The sequence below is a fragment of the Pinus tabuliformis genome, chromosome 1_2 (genome assembly GCF_031772625.1).
Source record: "Pinus tabuliformis cultivar Carrire ecotype Pingquan chromosome 1_2, CPIR1, whole genome shotgun sequence".
In the NCBI taxonomy this organism is placed as follows: Eukaryota; Viridiplantae; Streptophyta; class Pinopsida; order Pinales; family Pinaceae; genus Pinus; species Pinus tabuliformis.
The window spans coordinates 963,241,909-963,260,070 of record NC_142298.1 but is presented as its reverse complement, the minus strand read 5'-3'; the positions used below and the strand labels follow the sequence as shown (position 1 = coordinate 963,260,070).

Sequence of the window (18,162 nt, the reverse complement as noted above, 5' to 3'; positions counted from 1 at the left end):
AAATAATTTTTGTTACAGTATGCATTCAAGAGAAAGAAGAAGATACTTCAGAGGCAGGGGGGGCAGACATTCTCAAGCAGAAAAGGCAGATCTGCATTGCATTCGCTGCAAACAAAATGGATCACATGATGCTTCTACATGCAAGCTACCATGGGACAAAATAGAGCAAAGAAGAAACCAGCAGAAAGGTAAAACTGATGACACAGACAAAGGTAAAGCACCTAAATCCGCTCACTATATTGAGGCACAATGTAACATTGGAGTAAATGAAGATTTGTTTAATGCTTCACTTGCTTCTTCGAAAAATGATTGGTTGCTTGACACAGGAGCAACCTGTCATATGACTCATAGGAAAGATTTTTTTGAAGATTTCACTAACAATGTTGATGGAGCAGTATACTTTGCAGATCAGTCAAAAATCAAGCCATTAGGGCTTGGCACAATCAGGCTTAAACTGTCTGGTCTTCCAGACTTTCTTCTGGATCATGATCTATATCTCCCACAGCTCAAGAGAAACTTGTTGTCCTTGGTCCACATCCGCCAGCAAGGTCACTCCATTCATATGTTTGATGGAAAGCTTGAGGTAAGAAAGGCATCTGACCACTCACTTGTCATGAGGGGAATAGAAGAAGAAAGACTTCTTAAACTGCAAGGAACCTCTGCTCATGCACAACATTTCTCATATATTTCTCATCATGAAGAAAGTACACTTCCATCAAGTTTATTATGGCATGCTAGATTTGGACATTTAAACTATGACAGTCTTCGCTTATTAAAGAAAAATGGTGTTGATGGTTTGCCTACAATTCCTAGAAAACATAAGCAATGTGATGCTTGCATTCTAGGAAAGCATAGAAAACAGTCTTTTCATGATTCACATTCAAGAGCACATAGGAAGCTTGAACTTATTCATTCAGATTTATGTGTTCCAATGCCTGTTCCTTCTGCAAATGGAAATAAATATATCATGACATTTATTGATGATTACACCAGAATGTGTTGGGTTTACTTGTTGAAGAACAAATCTGATGCTTTTCAAACATTCAAGAATTTTCATAAGTGGATTGAAAATGATGCACAATCTCATATTGGGTCTATTCGCACTGATAATGGAAAAGAATATACATCAAATGAATTTGAAAATTATCTTCGCCAACATGGGATTAAACATCAAACAACTGTGCCTTATAATCCTCAACAGAATGGTGTAGCTGAAAGAATGAACAGAACAATCTTGAATATGGTACAATCCATGCTTTTCTTCAAAAATGTAAAGATAATGTTTTGGGCTGATGTTGTTCTATGTGCTGCATATATAAAGAATAGATGTCCATCTAGTGCTATAAGAAACAAGACTCCTTATGAATTGTGGTATGGACATGTTCCTTCGGTAAAACATCTCAGGATCTTTGGTTCCACCTGTTATGCTTTAATACCAAAGGTACATAGAAACAAACTTGGTGCTAGAAGTCGTAAGTGTATCTTCCTGGGGTATTCAAACACCTCTAAAGCATACCGTCTCTATGATGAAGTAAATAAAAAGTTTGTTGTATCTAGAGATGTCATTTTTCTTGAATCATCCAAATCTGACAGTGTTGTTGAGCGGCAACTTGATCGCTTGGATAGATTCACAAAACCGAAATCATTTCAAGAGTTTGATAATCAGATTCCACATCTTGAAGGGGGGATTCCTATACTAGATCAACATGTGGAATCTTCTTCTAAAGAACAATCTCCCTTGCATGACACTCCAACAACGGATGATGCTTTAAGTGATGTAATTGATAGAATTGGGAGACTCAATATTGATTCAGACCCAACTCAATCAACAGAGCAGCCTGGACCATCTCAGAAAGGTCCCCCAAAGTGGCTGACAAAGACACTTGAAAGTGTTCATCCCGACGAAATTGGAAAAACAGGAACCAGAAATACAAACCGACAAGATGGAGGTGATGTAGATAACTCTAATTCACCTGTTGATATGGATGTTACTTATGATTGTGAATTGAACTTGTCTACAGATTTTGAACCAACTTCCTTCAAAGAAGTTGCTTCTCATGATGAATGGAAAGAAGCGATGCAGAAGGAGTATGATGCCCTCATAAAGAATGGCACTTGGAAGCTGGTTGATCCTCCATTTGGAACCAAACCAATTGGCTGCAAGTGGGTCTACAAGAACAAGTACAAAGCTGATGGCTCACTTGACAAGCACAAAGCTAGGCTTGTGGCAAAAGGTTTTGCACAGAAGGAAGGGGTCGATTATGAGGAAAATTTTTCCCCCACAGCAAAATGGGCCACCATCCGGACAATCTTTGCACTAGCTGCTCAGAACGGCTGGAAAGTCCATCAAATGGATGTAAAAACTGCATTCTTGAATGGAGATCTAAAAGAGAATGTTTTTATGTCCCAGCCTGAAGGATTTGCTGTGAAAGGACATGAACACAAAGTATGCAAACTTGTGAAGTCCTTGTATGGCCTCAAACAAGCACCACGAGCCTGGTATGAAAAACTAATTGAGCATCTTCTGAAACTCAACTTCAAACATTTTGATCTTGACGATGCAACTTTATTTGTCAAGAAAGTTGGCAAAACAGTTGTATATCTTGTGGTATATGTAGATGACCTTTTAATGACAGGGAGCAATGAAAGCTATATTGCATCCATAAAGAAAGAATTAGGAAAAAGTTTTGAAATGACTGATTTGGGCTATGTTCATTACTATCTTGGCATTGAAGTAACCCAACATCCAAAATCCATATTTCTTTCTCAAAAGAAATACATTGGAGATTTGTTAAACAGATTTGGCATGACAGAGTGCAATCCTCTTTCTACTCCAATGGAACAAAACTTGAAGCTCACATCTATTGAAGGAAAGGAATTTGAGGATGCAACAAAGTATAGACAACTTGTAGGAAGTCTCATCTACCTCACTACTACCAGACCAGACATTTCATTTGTTGTTGGAATCCTCTCTAGGTTTATGCAAAAGCCTTGTGAGGGACATTGGTCTGCTGCAAAAAGAGTTCTAAGGTACTTGAAGGGAACTCAAGACCTTGGAATCAAGTATACACAGGTGGACGACTTCAACTTGATTGGATACTCTGATTCAGACTTCGATGGAGACAAAGAAACTGGGATATCTACTTCAGGATATGCTATGAGTCTTGGATCAGGAGCTGTCTCCTGGAGATCACGCAAACAATTAGTACCAGCAGATTCCACAACAGAAGCAGAATACGTGGCAGCAGCTGAAGCAATGAAAGAAATTGTGTGGCTCAAGAAAATTCTTGAAGATTTGCAGGTAAAACAAATACAATCAACTCCACTCATGATTGATAACACCTCTGCAATAAAGTTGGCCAAGAACCCAAAGTTCCATGATCGTACTAAGCACATCAATACTAAATATCATATGATCCGACATCATGTTGAGGCCAAAACAATCCATCTCCATCATTGTTCCACAAACGAGAAAATTGCAGACATCTTCACCAAAGCGCTTGGAAGAGAAAAGCTTGAAAGATTCAGAACGATGCTTGGACTCACGAACATCCCTTCAGATTAAGGGGGGGAATGTTGACACCTAATCCTCAACGGATGGGTGAACTGGAATGTGAATAGTCATCAAGAAGATGAATTGTTTCGTCTCTTTTTTGTATATAAACAATAGTTCTCTAATGAAATAACACATCCGTTTTTCTTCCGCTCATTCTGGAGTTACCCTGGCCTGACAAATACTTTATATTGTTCATTGACGACTTTTCCAGGATGTGTTGGATAGGGCTTATGAAGCATAAAGATGAAGCTTTCGAAAAATTCAAATCATTCAAAACCCTAGTTGAAAATGAATCAGATCGCAGAATCAAATGACTCAGGTTTGATAGGGGTGGGGAATTTACCTCAAATGAATTTTTCGATTTTTGTGAAGAACATGGAATAATAAGAGAATTCTCTACTACAAGGACTCCCTAGCAAAATGGAGTAGTGGAAAGGATGAACAGAATAGTTCAACAAAGGGCTCGTGCTATGGTTGATGAGTCTGGAACTCCCGCAACCTTCTGGGGTGAAGCCACATTTGCTGCAGTTACTATTATTAACAAGACACACATCCAGGTAAACAACACTCAGACTCCTCATGAACTTTGGGATGGTAAGACTCCCACTGTAAAATATTTCAAAAATTTTGGAAGCAAATGCTACATCAAGAATACTAATGCGAATCTTGGCAAGTTTGAACCTAGAGCACATGAAGGCATTCTCCTTGGTTACTCTCCCCATAGCAAAGCATACAAGTGTTACAATAAAAGACTTGGAAAAATTGTTGAAAGTATTGATATAGTGGTTGATGAAGAGGGAAACATTCCTAGACAGGTAAAATCTGAAGATTTCGAAGAGAATGAGGACTATCCATCAACATCAAATCAGATTCATGATAAAGAATAGACCCATGAGGCACCAGAAGAACAGATAAGGATAGAAGAAAAGACTCCATCCATGTATGTTTAGAAGAATCATCCAGAGTCTCAAATTTTGGGGCAGAAAGAAGCAGGTGTACAAACAAGGAGAACCATTTCAGAAGCTTCAAGCTATCTAGCATTACTCTCCTCTACTGAACCACAAAATGTAAAAGAGGCATGCAAAGATGAATGCTGGGTCAAGGCCATGGAGGAATAACTTGAATAGATTGAAGGGAATAACACTTGGGAGCTGGTTCCTAGACCAAATGATAAGAATGTCATAGGGAAAAAGTGGATTTTCAAAAATAAGCTGAATGAAAATGGAGAGGTGGTTAGAAACAAGGCAAGACTTGTTTGTAAAGGATATGTGCAACAAGAAGGCATAGACTTTGAAGAAACCTTTGCACTAGTTGCTAGACTTGAGGCTATAAGAATGTTCCTTGCTCTCTCTAGCTTTCAGAAATTCAAAGTATTTCAAATGGACGTAAAATCTGCCTTTCTGAATGGAGACTTGAATGAAGAAGTGTACATTGAGCAACCAGATGGGTTCATCCTTGGAAATGATCCAAATCTTGTATGCAAACTCAAAAAGGCTCTCTACGGCCTTAACCAGGCTCCAAGGGCTTGGTATTTTCGGTTGGATGAGTACCTTCATCAACAAGGTTTTACAAAAGGATCAACAGACAACAATCTATACATAAAAATTGACAATGATAAGTTGCTAATACTTATTGTATGTGTTGATGATATCATCTTTGGCAGCAATGAAGAATCCATTAGTCAAAACTTTGCTTTGATGATGCAAAAAGAATTTGAAATGTCCCTGCTTGGTGAACTCACATATTTTCTTGGTTTACAAGTTCAACAAAACAAAGACGGTATCTTTCTATCACAAACCAAGTATCTCAAGCAGATCTTGAAGAGATATGGGATGGAGCATTCCAAACCAATATGTACTCCTATGGTAACAGGATACAACCTCAGCGCAAATGATGAATCAACAGCTGTACATCAACCAACCTACAGATCCATGGTTGGTAGTCTACTCTATCTGACAGGTACCCGACCAGACATTATGCATGCAGTGGGAATAGTTGGAAGGTTTCAGGCAAATCCAAAGGAAGCTCATCTTCACGCAGTTAAGAGAATTTTCATGTATCTTCAAGGAACACAAAACTATGGCTTATGGTATCCTAGAGATGCAGATCTCACACTTCATGCATATACAGATGCAAATTGGGTAGGAAGTGTGGATGATAGAAAAGGCACTAGTGGTGGTTCATTTTTTATGGGGTCCAGATTAGTATGTTGGTTCAGCAAGAAACAAAGTTCCATTGCATTATCTACAGCTGAAGCAGAATATGTAGCTACTGCATCTTGCTACACACAACTCCTTTGGATGATGCAAACTTTGCAAGATCTTCAAATCACATGTACTCCACCTATTTCCATTTTTTGTGATAATACAAGTGCAATCAGTATTTCAAAGAATCCTGTCATGCATTCAAAGACTAAGCACATACCTATCAAGTATCATTTTCTTTGGGAACAAGTGCTTGAACAAAATGTCAAGTTGGAGTATGTTCCATCTAAGGAACAAGTTATTGATATACTCACCAAACCACTGCCCAGGGAGACGTTTGAATATCTCAGAAAGAAGATGGGGGTAGTTGATGCATCATCTTGCTGTTGAAACTTGTCTGTACACAAGTTTCAAGTTCAGGGGGCGCATATAGTCTTCTAATAATGCACTGTTGGCATTATCTTAGAAGATCTTGGTTCAATTTCACAGTTGTTTTGGTTTCAGGAGAAGCAGGTGCAGAGCGTGGTTGCTGATCTGAGTGATGATTGACTGGTGCTGCTAATGTTGGTTGTTGATAACTATCTTAGTCTTGCTGTAGATATTTCATTCTTATCAAGGTCATGTAATGACCTATCTTGGTTTCCCCACTATGCCTGGGATGGATGATGTGATGTTCTTGTTTATTTTGTGTAAACTCTGGTATATGCCCACTTGGTTGGAAGATGGATGTATGTTTGAGTTTCGGTGATAGGAAGGTCATCCTGATGTATAAAGTCATGTTTCTTTTGTAGAACATCTTCTTGCAGACCTTGCCTACTGTCAGGGGGAGCTTGGACAGCACAGCAGAGCAGAAAATTCAGCATGCACTCGGGGGTAGCATAACCCTTTTCCCTTGATGTCAAAGGGGGAGAATAAGTTTGAGTGACTTGGGGTTGCCATCAAGTCCAAAGGGGGAGATTGTTGGCATTATGACACAGGTTTTGCACTATGGCACAGGTGTTGTCCTTGATGGCAACTCACTCAAATGACAGATCTCAATTCAAGCCCTCAGAATGAAGAAAATGAGATCTCCGTAGGTTCCTGTTCATAAAGCTCCGGACCTCGGTTGGTTCCACAGGTGCACCATTCAAAAGGTGCAGACAGGTTCGTAGGTGTTCCACACAAAAAGTGCGAACCTAAAGTTCACAGACTTTCATGTAGAGAAAAATGCGCGCACATGGGAAATCTTATGGTTGGTCCATGGTATTTAGTCCGACATTATTGATCCTATGGTTTTGGTTCGTGGTTTTGCATCTAAAGTATTGATCTCAGGTATTGGGTTCCTAGTATTGGATACCTATGGTTTTGGACCATGGTTTGAGTAAGGCCTAGCCTATAAAAAGGAAAGGAGATCATTTGGTTGGGTTACTGTTGTTGAATATCTTAAGAAGCATAAGATCTGAAATAATGGTGATTGGTTGATGAGATATAGCTAGACTTAAATCAAGGAGAAACCTGAGTATTACAAGCCGGATCTACTGATGGTTCGAGATCTCTTTGGCGCATGATCAGATCTGAAAATCTGATAGTCTGGGGTATAATTGAAGACTGATAAGTTATCTATACCCCTTAGGTGCACAGGCTAGACACAGCACAAGTGCGGAGATGCACAGGCTAGAGATAGCGCAGGTGCAAAGGTGCTTAGGCTCGACACAACGGAAGCGTGGATACTGCAGGTGCACCTGAAGTGCAGGCGCGGACATTTTGCAGGTCCAACATGCCAACAGGTGTGGTTACCGCAGGTACGCTTCAGCAGAGGTGCGGATACCCACAGTTTTCACATAGCCAAGGTGTGGATGTGCGTAGGTTTCATTTTGTGAAGTAGTGAACCTTTCCTAAAATATATTTAGCTGCTTCTGTTTATAAATGCAGTGTTCTGGGTTCTGAATTGGTGACTGATTACTGGTACTATGTTCTAGGTACTATGTTTCTGAGAAGTTATTGGGTGATTCAGTATTTGTACAAGGAAGTTGGTTGATTGCAGATCTATTTGATGTCTGATTGATTGATGGATCCAGTCTAAAAATTTAAGAAACATGGTCCCTGAAAGAAAAGAGAAGGTTGTAGCCTTCTGCAGGTAGTAGCCTGTGTACTGGTATAAGACTACACCAGTACAAAATCACTGTAAAAAGAAGTTTCTAATTGAAAAGAAGATAGAGACATATTGCAAAAGGAGGTTTTCTCCCAAATTGGGTTTCCACGTTAAATCATGGTGTTCATGTGTGCTTCTTGTATGTGGTGATCTGTTCTATTGTTCTTGTTTACTATTCATATGGTTAATAACTCATTAAGGATCAACTAACTGAATCTTTATATGGAAATGAAAAAGTTATATTGATTTGATAATACTGATTCACCCCCCCCCCCCTCTCAATATTATTTCCTACAATTGGTATCAGAGCAGGTCCTTCAGAAGAAGCTTGATCGCTTGAAGGAAGATCTATCATGATGAGATACTACAAAAAGGAAGCATCAATCAGGCCACCAATTTTTTATGGGAGCAACTTTGTCTACTGGAAGGTAAGAATCACTGCCTACCTTCAATCTCTTAGTACAAAAGTTTGGGATACTGTGGAAAAAGGATACACATTTCCTTCAGCAACTCCTACAAATACGGCTGGTAAAAAGCAGCATGAAACAAATGAAAAGGTTGTCAATACTCTATTAGGGAGTCTATCTCAATCAAAATTTGTCAAGGTTATGCAGCTCAAAACAACAAAAGAAATATGGGACAAGATTGTTCTGAGCTATGAAGGATATGATCAGGTAAAACGCGCAAAACTTAAAACTCTTAGAATTCAGTATGAAAATCTCAGAATGTATAATGATGAAAGCGTGGCTAACTATTTCCTTCATATAGATGAGATTGTTAATTCCATGAAAAATTTGGGTGAAGAAATAAAAGAAGTTGTTTTGGTTGAAAAAGTTCTAAGATCTTTGTCTCCTAAGTTTGATTCAAAAGTTTCTGCCATAGAAGAAAAGAATAATTTACGAAGCCTTACCATGTCACAACTGCATGGAATCCTAACTACTTACGAGATGAGAAAAGGGGGACCATCAGACAGGAGAGAAGCAGCATTCAAAGCCTCAAGAAAAGGAGAGTACAATGAGTCAGAACACATGTCAAAAGAAGAGGAAGAATCTAATTTCATCAAGAACCTTCAACGGGGAACTGGAAGATTTAGAGGTAAGTTGCCTTTCAAATTCTTTGCTTGTGGGAGAGTCGGTCATTATGCTACCAAGTGTCCTCATAAAGATAAACTTGACAAAGGTAAGGAACCAGTTAGATGGAACAGAAAACAGAATGTAAGTAAGAAGAGCTATTATACTCATGAAGATAGTGATGGATATTCAAATAGTGATGAAGATGAACAACGTAATGATTATAGACTTTTGATGGCTTTTGAAGATGATGATTTCTTGGATGCTGTAGATGAAGAAGGTCTCTATGAAGAAATTTCTGAACTCAAAATTTGTTTAGAGGAAAAGAATATGATTATAGATACTCTAACATCCCAACTTGCAGAAAGAGGAAAACATAATGAAAAGTTAGAATGTGAAATTGTGGGACTTAGAAAAGATATTGAATAGACAAAAGCTCTTAATCTTAAATATGCTAAAGGATTTGAAACTTTAGATGAGATTATCAAAGTGCAGCGTTCTCCTCTAATCAAGATAGGTCTTGGATATACCGAAGAAGCATCTCAAACACAGAAGCAAGCACAGAAGCCATCCACCTCCAAAAGTTATGTTGACGCTGCAGGTTGACAATCCGCAGCAAAAGCATAATGCAGATCATCAGGTATATCAGGGGCAATTTACCTCAAGAATGAACGAAGACTACCAAGTAAATCGGGGGCAAACTACTTCAAGGATGAACAGAATCTATAACCAACCACAGGTAAATCATTTGCAATTTGCCTCAATAATGGATATCAATAGAAATTACAATTATTTGTTTGGTAGACTTGATAATCGCAGGAGTTTCTTCAATGGCCAATGTTTCTCTTGTCATAACATTGGTCACAAAGTAGCTCAATGTGTTGCCTACAAGACAATCATGACTAGAGGAGCTCAAAAAAAAAAGGAGTATGACTGGTATCATGAAAAGGACCTAAAATAAGTTTTCTGCTCTTGAGAATGAAGTAGAATGTTCTATTTGTAACAACTTTGGTCATGAAGAATCTGAATGCAGGAGTAGGTTCCGGCGAACAACTCAGAATGAGCAAGCTTCATTAAACCCCAAAACATGGAGAAAGAAAGAACCACAACTAGAAAGTTGTGGGATAGCCTTATGTGCAGAAGGAATGCAAAATCAGTGGTACATCGATAGTGGATATTTGAAACATATGACAGGTGATAAAGACAAACTTCAATCATATAGTGCCTTAGAAAAGGAAAAGAAGGTCTCATTTGGAAATGACACCCCTGCATTCATAAAAGGTAAAGGTTCTGTTCAGTTGAAAGAAAAGGTCAAAGCTGGAAATGTTATGTATGTAGATGGCTTAAAACATAATCTATTAAGTGTCAGTCAGATGTGCGATCGAGCAACTGAGGTAATATTCCGATCAAATGGATGTAGTGTTCGTGAACTTGATATAGGAAAAATAGTAATCAAAGGCATAAGAACTCCATATAATTTATACATATTCAAAGAAGGACAACATCAATGATATCTAAGCAAGAATGATGAACACTGACTATGGCACAGGAGATTGGGGCATCTTAGTTTCTCTCAGATAAGGAAAGCATGCAGATATCAGGCAGTTCGTGATCTCCCTGACATTAGAATTCTAGACAATACAATATGCAAATCATGTCAGTTTGGTAAACAAACTAGAACTAATTTTCCTGAGAAGGAAGGATCAGCTAGCAGGCCTCTGGAACTTGTTCATACTGATGTATGTGGCCCATCTAGGAAGAGGTAACCTCGAGGAGAAGAATACTTTATATTGTTCATTGACAACTTTTCCAGGATGTGTTGGATAGGGATTATGAAGCATAAAGACGAAGCTTTCGAAAAATTCAAATCATTCAAAGCCCTGGTTGAAAACGAATCAGATCGTAGAATCAAATGTCTCAGGTCTGATAGAGGTGGGGAATTTACCTCAAATGAATTTTTCAATTTTTGTGGAGAACATGGAATAAGAAGAGAATTCTCTACTGCAAGGACTCCCCAGCAAAATGGAGTAGTGGAAAGGATGAACAGAACAGTTCAACAAATGGCTCGTGCTATGTTTGATGAGTCTGGAACTCCCGCAACCTTCTAGGGTGAAGCCTCATTTGCTGCAGTTACTATTCTTAACAAGACAAACATCCGGGTAAACAACACTCAGACTCCTCATGAACTTTGGTATGGTAAGACTCCCACAGTAAAATACTTCAAAATTTTTGGAAGCAAATGCTACATCAAGAATACTGATGAGAATCTTGGCAAGTTTGAACCTAGAGCAGATGAAGGCATTCTCCTTGGTTACTCTCCCCATAGCAAGGCATACAAGTGTTACAATAAAAGACTTGGAAAAATTGTTGAAAGTATTGATATAGTGGTTGATGAAGAGGGAAACATTCCTAGACAGGTAAAATCTGAAGATTTCGAAGAGAATGAGGACTATCCATCAACATCAAATCAGATTCATGATGAAGAAGAGACCCATGAGGCACCAAAAGAACAGATAAGGATAGAAGAAAAGACTCCATCATGGTATGTTCAGAAGAATCATCCAGAGTCTCAAATTTTGGGGCAGAAAGAGGCAGGTGTACAAACAAGGAGAACCATTTCAGAAGCTTCAAGCTATCTAGCATTACTCTCCTCTACTGAACCAAAAAATGTAAAAGAGGCATGCAAAGATGAATGTTGGGTCAAGGCCATGGAGGAAGAACTTGAACAGATTGAAAGGAATAACACTTGGGAGTTGGTTCCTAGACCAAAAGATAAGAATGTCATAGGGACAAAGTGGATTTTCAAAAATAAGCTGAATGAAAATGGAGAGGTGGTTAGAAACAAGGCAAGACTTGTTTGTAAAGGATATGTGCAACAAGAAGGCATAGACTTTGAAGAAACCTTTGCACCAGTTGCTAGACTTGAGGCTATAAGAATGTTCCTTGCTCTCTCTAGCTTTCAGAAATTCAAAGTATTTCAAATGGACGTAAAATCTGCCTTTCTGAATGGAGACTTGAATGAAGAAGTGTACATTGAGCAACCGGATGGGTTCACCCTTGGAAATGATCCAAATCTTGTATGCAGACTCAAAAAGGCTCTCTACGGCCTTAAACAGGCTCAAGGGCTTGGTATTTTCGGTTGGATGAGTACCTTCATCAACAAGGTTTTACAAAAGGATCAACAGACAACAATCTATACATAAAAATTGACAATGATAAGTTGCTAATACTTGTTGTATGTGTTGATGATATCATCTTTGGCAGCAATGAAGAATCCATGAGTGAAAACTTTGCTTTGATGATGCAGAAAGAATTTGAAATGTCCCTTCTTGGTGAACTCACATATTTTCTTGGTTTACAAGTTCAACAAAATAAAGACGGTATCTTTCTATCACAAACCAAGTATCTCAAGCAGATCTTGAAGAGATATGGAATGGAGGTTTCCAAACCAATATGTACTCCTATGGTAATAGGATGCAACCTCAGTGAAAATGATGAATCAACAGCTGTACATCAACCAACCTACAGATCCATGGTTGGTAGTCTACTCTATCTAACTGGTACCCGACCAGACATTATGCATGTAGTGGTAATAGTTGGAAGGTTTCATGCAAATCCAAAGGAAACTCATCTTCACATGGTTAAGAGAATTTTCAAGTATCTTCAAGGAACACAAAACTATGGCTTATGGTATCCTAGAGATGCAGATCTCACACTTCATGCATACACAGATGCAGATTGGGCAGGAAGTGTGGATGATAGAAAAAGCACTAGTGGTGGTGAATTTTTTATAGGGTCCAGATTAGTATCTTGGTTCAGCAAGAAACAAAGTTCCATTGCATTATCTACAACCGAAGCAGAATATGTAGCTGCTGCATCTTGCTGAACACGACTCCTTTGGATGATGCAAACTTTGCAAGATCTTCAAATCACATGTACTCCACCTATTTCCATTTTTTTTGATAATACAAGTGCAATCAGTATTTAAAAGAATCCTATCATGCATTCAAAGACTAAGCACATACCTATCAAGTATCATTTTCTTCGGGAACAAGTGCTTGAACAAAATGTCAAGTTGGAGTAATTTCCATCTAAGGAAAAAGTTTCTAATATACTCACCAAACCACTACCCAGGGAGACATTTGAATATCTCATAACGAAGCTGGGGGTAGTTGATGCATCATCTTGCTATTGAAACTTGTCTGTACACAAGTTTCAGGTTCAGGGGGTGCATATAGTCTTCTAATAATGCATTGTTGGCATTATCTTAGAAGATCTTGGTTCAATTTCACAGTTGTTTTGGTTTCAGGAGAAGCAGGTGCAGAGCGTGGTTGCTGATCTGAATGATGATTGACTGGTGCTGCTAATGTTGGTTGTTGATAACTGTCTTAGTCTTTCTTTAGATATTTCATTCTTATCAAGGTCATGTAACGACCTATCTTGGTTTCCCAACTATGCCTGGGATGGATGATGTAATGTTCTTGTTTATTTTTTGTAAACTCTAGTATATTCCCACTTGGTTGGAAGATGGATGTATGTTTGAGTTTTGGTGATAGGAAGGTCATTCTGATGTATAAAGTCATGTTTCTTTTGTAGAACATCTTCTTGCAGACCTTGCCTACAGTCAGGGGGAGCTTGGATGGGGAGCATAACCCTTTGCCCTTGACGTCAAAGGGGGAGAATGAGTTTGAGTGACTTGGGGTTGCCATCAAGTCCAAATAGGGATATTGTTGGAATTATGACATAGGTTTTCCACTATGGCACAGGTGTTGTCCTTGATGGCAACTCACTCAAATGACAGATCTCAGTTCAAGCCCTCAGAATGAAAAAAATGAGATCTTCGTAGGTTCCTGTTCACAAAGCTGCGGACCTCGGCTGGTTCCGCAGGTGCACCATTCAAAAGGTTTGGACATGTTCGTAGGTGTTCCGCACAAAAAGTGCGAACCTAAAGTTCACATACTTTCATGAAGAGAAAAATGCGCGCACGTGGGAAATCTTATGGTTGGTCCATGGTATTTAGTTTGATATTATTGCTCCTATGGTTTTGGTCCGTGGTTTTGCATCTAAAGTATTGATCTCAGGTATTGAGTTCCTAGTATTGGATACCTATGGTTTTGGACCATGGTTTGAGTAAGGCCTAGCCTATAAAAAGGAAAGGAGATCATTTAGCTGGGTGACTGTTGTTGAATATCTTAAGAAGAATAAGATCTGAAATACTGGTGATTGGTTGATGAGATATAGCTGGACTTAAATCAAGGAGAAACCTGAGTATTACAAGCCGAATCTACTGATGGGTCGAGATCTCTTTGGCGCATGATCAGATCTGTAAATCTGATAGTCTGGGGTATAATTTAAGGCTAATAAATTATCTATACTTGAAGGTGCGCAGGCTAGAGACAGCGCAAGTCTCGACACAGCGGAAGCGCAGATACCACAGGTGCGCCTGAAGAGCAGGTGCGGACATTTCTCAAGTCCGACACACCAACAGGTGCGGTTACTGCAGGTACGCTTCAACAGAGGTGGAGATACCCGCAGTTTTCACACAGCCGAGGTACGGATGTGCGCAGGTTTCATTTTGTGAAGTAGCGAACCTTTCTTAAAATATATTTAGCTACTTCTGTTTATAACTGCAGTGTTCTGGGTTCTGAATTGGTGACTGATTACTGGTACTATGTTCTGGGTATTATGTTTCTGAGAATTTATTTGGTGATTCAGTATTTGTACAAGGAAGTTGGTTGATTGTAGATCTACTTGATGTTTGATTGATTGATGGATCCAGTCTGAAAATTTATGAAACATGGTGCCTGAAAGAAAAGAGAAGGTTGTAGCCTTCTGCAGGTAGTAGCCTTTGTACTGGTATAAGGCTGCACTAGTACAAAATCATTCTAAAAATAAGTTTCTAATTGAAAAGAAGATAGAGACATATTGCAGTAGGTGGTTTTCTCCCAAATTGGGTTTCCACCTTAAATCATGGTGTTCATGTGTGCTTCTTATGTGTGGTGTCATGTTCTACTGTTCTTGTTTACTATTCATATGGTTAATAACTCATTCGGATCAACTAACTGAATCTTTATATGGAAATGAAAAAGTCATATTGATTTGATAATACTGATTCACCCCCCCCCCTCTCAGTCTTATTTCCTACAATTGGTATCAGAGAAGGTCCTTCAGAAGAAGCTTGATCGCTTGAAGGAAGATCTATCATGATGAGCTACTACGAAAAGGAAGCATCAATCAAGCCACCAATTTTTGATGGGAGCAACTTTGTCTACTGGAAGGTAAGAATCACTGCCTACCTTCAATCTCTTGGTACAGAAGTTTGGCATATTGTGGAAACAGGATACACATTTCCTTCAGCAACTCCTACAGATACGGCTGGTAAAAGGCAGTATGAAACAAATGCAAAGGCTGTCAATACTCTATTAGGGAGTCTATCTCAATCAGAATTTGTCAAGGTTATGCAACTCAAAACAACAAAACAAATATGGGACAAGATTGTTCTGAGCTATGAAGGAGATGATCAGGTAAAACGAGAAAAACTTCAAACTCTCAGAATTCAGTATGAAAATCTTAGAATGTATAATGATGAAAGCATGGCTAACTATTTCCTTTGTATAGATGAGATTGATAATTGCATGAAAAATTTGGTGAAGAAATAAAAGAAGTTGTTTTGGTTGAAAAAGTTCTCAGATCTTTGTCTCCTATGTTTGATTTAAAAGTTTCTGTCATAGAAGAAAAGCAGAATTTACAAAGCCTTACCATGTCACAACTGCATGGAATCCTATCTGCTTACGAGATGAGAAAAGGGGGACCATCAGATAGGAGAGAAGCTGCATTCAAAGCCTCAGCAAGAGGAGAGTACAATGAGTCAGAACATATGTCAGAATAAGAGGAAGAATCTAATTTCGTCAAGAACCTTCAACGTGGAACTGGAATATTTAGAGGTAAGTTTCCTTTCAAATACTTTTCTTGTGGGAGAGTCGGCCATTATGCTGCCAAGTGTCCTCATAAAGATAAACTTGACAAAGGTAAGGAACCAGTTAGATGGAACAGAAAACAGAATGTAAGTAAGAAGAGTTATTATACTCATGAAGATAGTGATGGATATTCAAATAGTAATGAAGATGAACAATGTAATGATTATAGACTTTTGATGGCTTTTGAAGATGATGATTTCTTGGATGCTGTAGATGACAAAGGTCTCTATGAAGAAATTTCTAAGCTCAAAATTTGTTTAGAGGAAAAGAATATGATTATAGATACTCTAACATTCCAACTTGCAGAAAGAGAAAAACATAATGAAAAGTTAGAATGTGAAATTGTGGGACTTAGAAAAGATATTGAAAAGACAAAAGCTCTTAATCTTAAATTTTCTAAAGGATCTAAAACTTTAGATGAGATTATCAAAGTGCAGCGTTCTCCTCTAATAAAGACAGGTCTTGGATATACCGAAGAAGCATCTCAAACACAGAAGCAAGCACAGAAGCCATCCACCTCCAAAAGTTATGTTGACGCTGCAAGGAGAAGTAAACAGGTTGACAACCCACAGCAAAAGCATAATGTAGATCATCAGGTTAATCAGGGACAATTTACCTCAAGAATGAACAAAGACTACTAGGGAAATCGGGGGAAATCTACTTCAAGGATGAACAGAAGCTATAACCAACCACAAGTAAATCATTCTGCCCCAAGAATGGATATCAACAGAAACTACAATCATTTTGGTAGATTTGATAATCGCAGGAGTTTCTTCAATGGCCAATGTTTCTCTTGTCATAACTTTGGTCACAAAGCAGCTCAATGTGTTGGCTACAAGACAGTCATGACTAGAGAAGCTCAAAAACAGAGTATGACTGGTATAATGAAAAGGACCTACAATAATTTTTCTTCTCTTGAGAATGAAGTAGAATGTTCTATTTGTAACAACTTTGGTCATGAAGAATCTGAATGCAGGAGTAGGTTCCGGTGAACAACTCAGAACGAGCAAGCTTCATTAAACCCCAAAACATAGAGAAAGAAAGAACCACAACCAGAAAGTTGTGGGATAGCCTTATATGCAGAAGGATAGGAAAATCAGTGGTACATCGATAGTGAATGTTCGAAACATATAACAGGTGATAAAGAAAAACTTCAATCATATAGTGCCTTAGAAAAGAAAAAGAAGGTCTCATTTGGAAATGACACCCCTTCATTCATAAAAGGTAAAGGTTCTGTTCAGTTGAAAGAAAAGGTCAAAGCTGGAAATGTTATGCATGTAGATGGCTTAAAACATAATCTATTAAGTGTCAGTCAGATGTGCGATCAAGTAATTGAGGTAATATTCTGATCAAATGGATGTAGTGTTCGTGATCTTGATACAGGAAAAACAGTAATCAAAGGCATAAGAACTCCAAATAATTTATACATATTCAAAGAAGGACAACATCAATGCTATCTAAGTAAGAATGATGAACATTGGTTATGGCACAGGAGATTGGGGCATCTTAGTTTCTCTCAGATAAGGAAAGCATGTAGATATCAGGCACTTCGTGATCTTCCTGACATTAGAATTCCAGACAATACAATATGCAAATCATGTCAGTTTGGTAAACAAACCAGAACTAATTTCCCTGAGAGGGAAGGATTAGTTAGCAGGCCTCTGGAACTTGTTCATACTAATGTATGTGGCCCATCTAGGAAAATGTCACATCGAGGAGAAGAATACTTTATATTGTTCATTGACGACTTTTCCAAGATTTGTTGGATAGGGCTTATGAAGCATAAAGATGAAGCTATCGAAAAATTCAAATCATTCAAAGCCCTGGTTGAAAATGAATCAGATCGCAGAATCAAATGTCTTAGGTCTGATAGAGGTGGGGAATTTACCTCAAATGATTTTTTTTATTTTTGTGAAGAACATGGAATAAGAAGAGAATTCTCTACTACAAGGTCTCCCCAGCAAAATGGAGTAGTGGAAAGGATGAATAGAACAGTTCAACAAATGGCTCGTGCTATGCTTGATGATTCTGGAACTCCCGCAACCTTCTGGGGTGAAGCCACATTTTTTGTAGTTACTATTCTTAATAAGACAAACATCCGGGTAAACAACACTCAAACTCCTCATGAACTTTGGTATGGTAAGACTCCCACAGTAAAATACTTCAAAATTTTTGGAAGCAAATGCTACATCAAGAATACTGATGAGAATCTTTGCAACTTTGA

The 18,162-nt window shown here is 38.4% G+C and overlaps 1 pseudogene; it reads left to right on the top strand.

The window, feature by feature from the left end:
* Window positions 1–18,162, top strand: part of LOC149209186 (transcription factor GAMYB-like) — a 43,483-nt pseudogene that overhangs the window by 18,768 nt on the left and 6,553 nt on the right.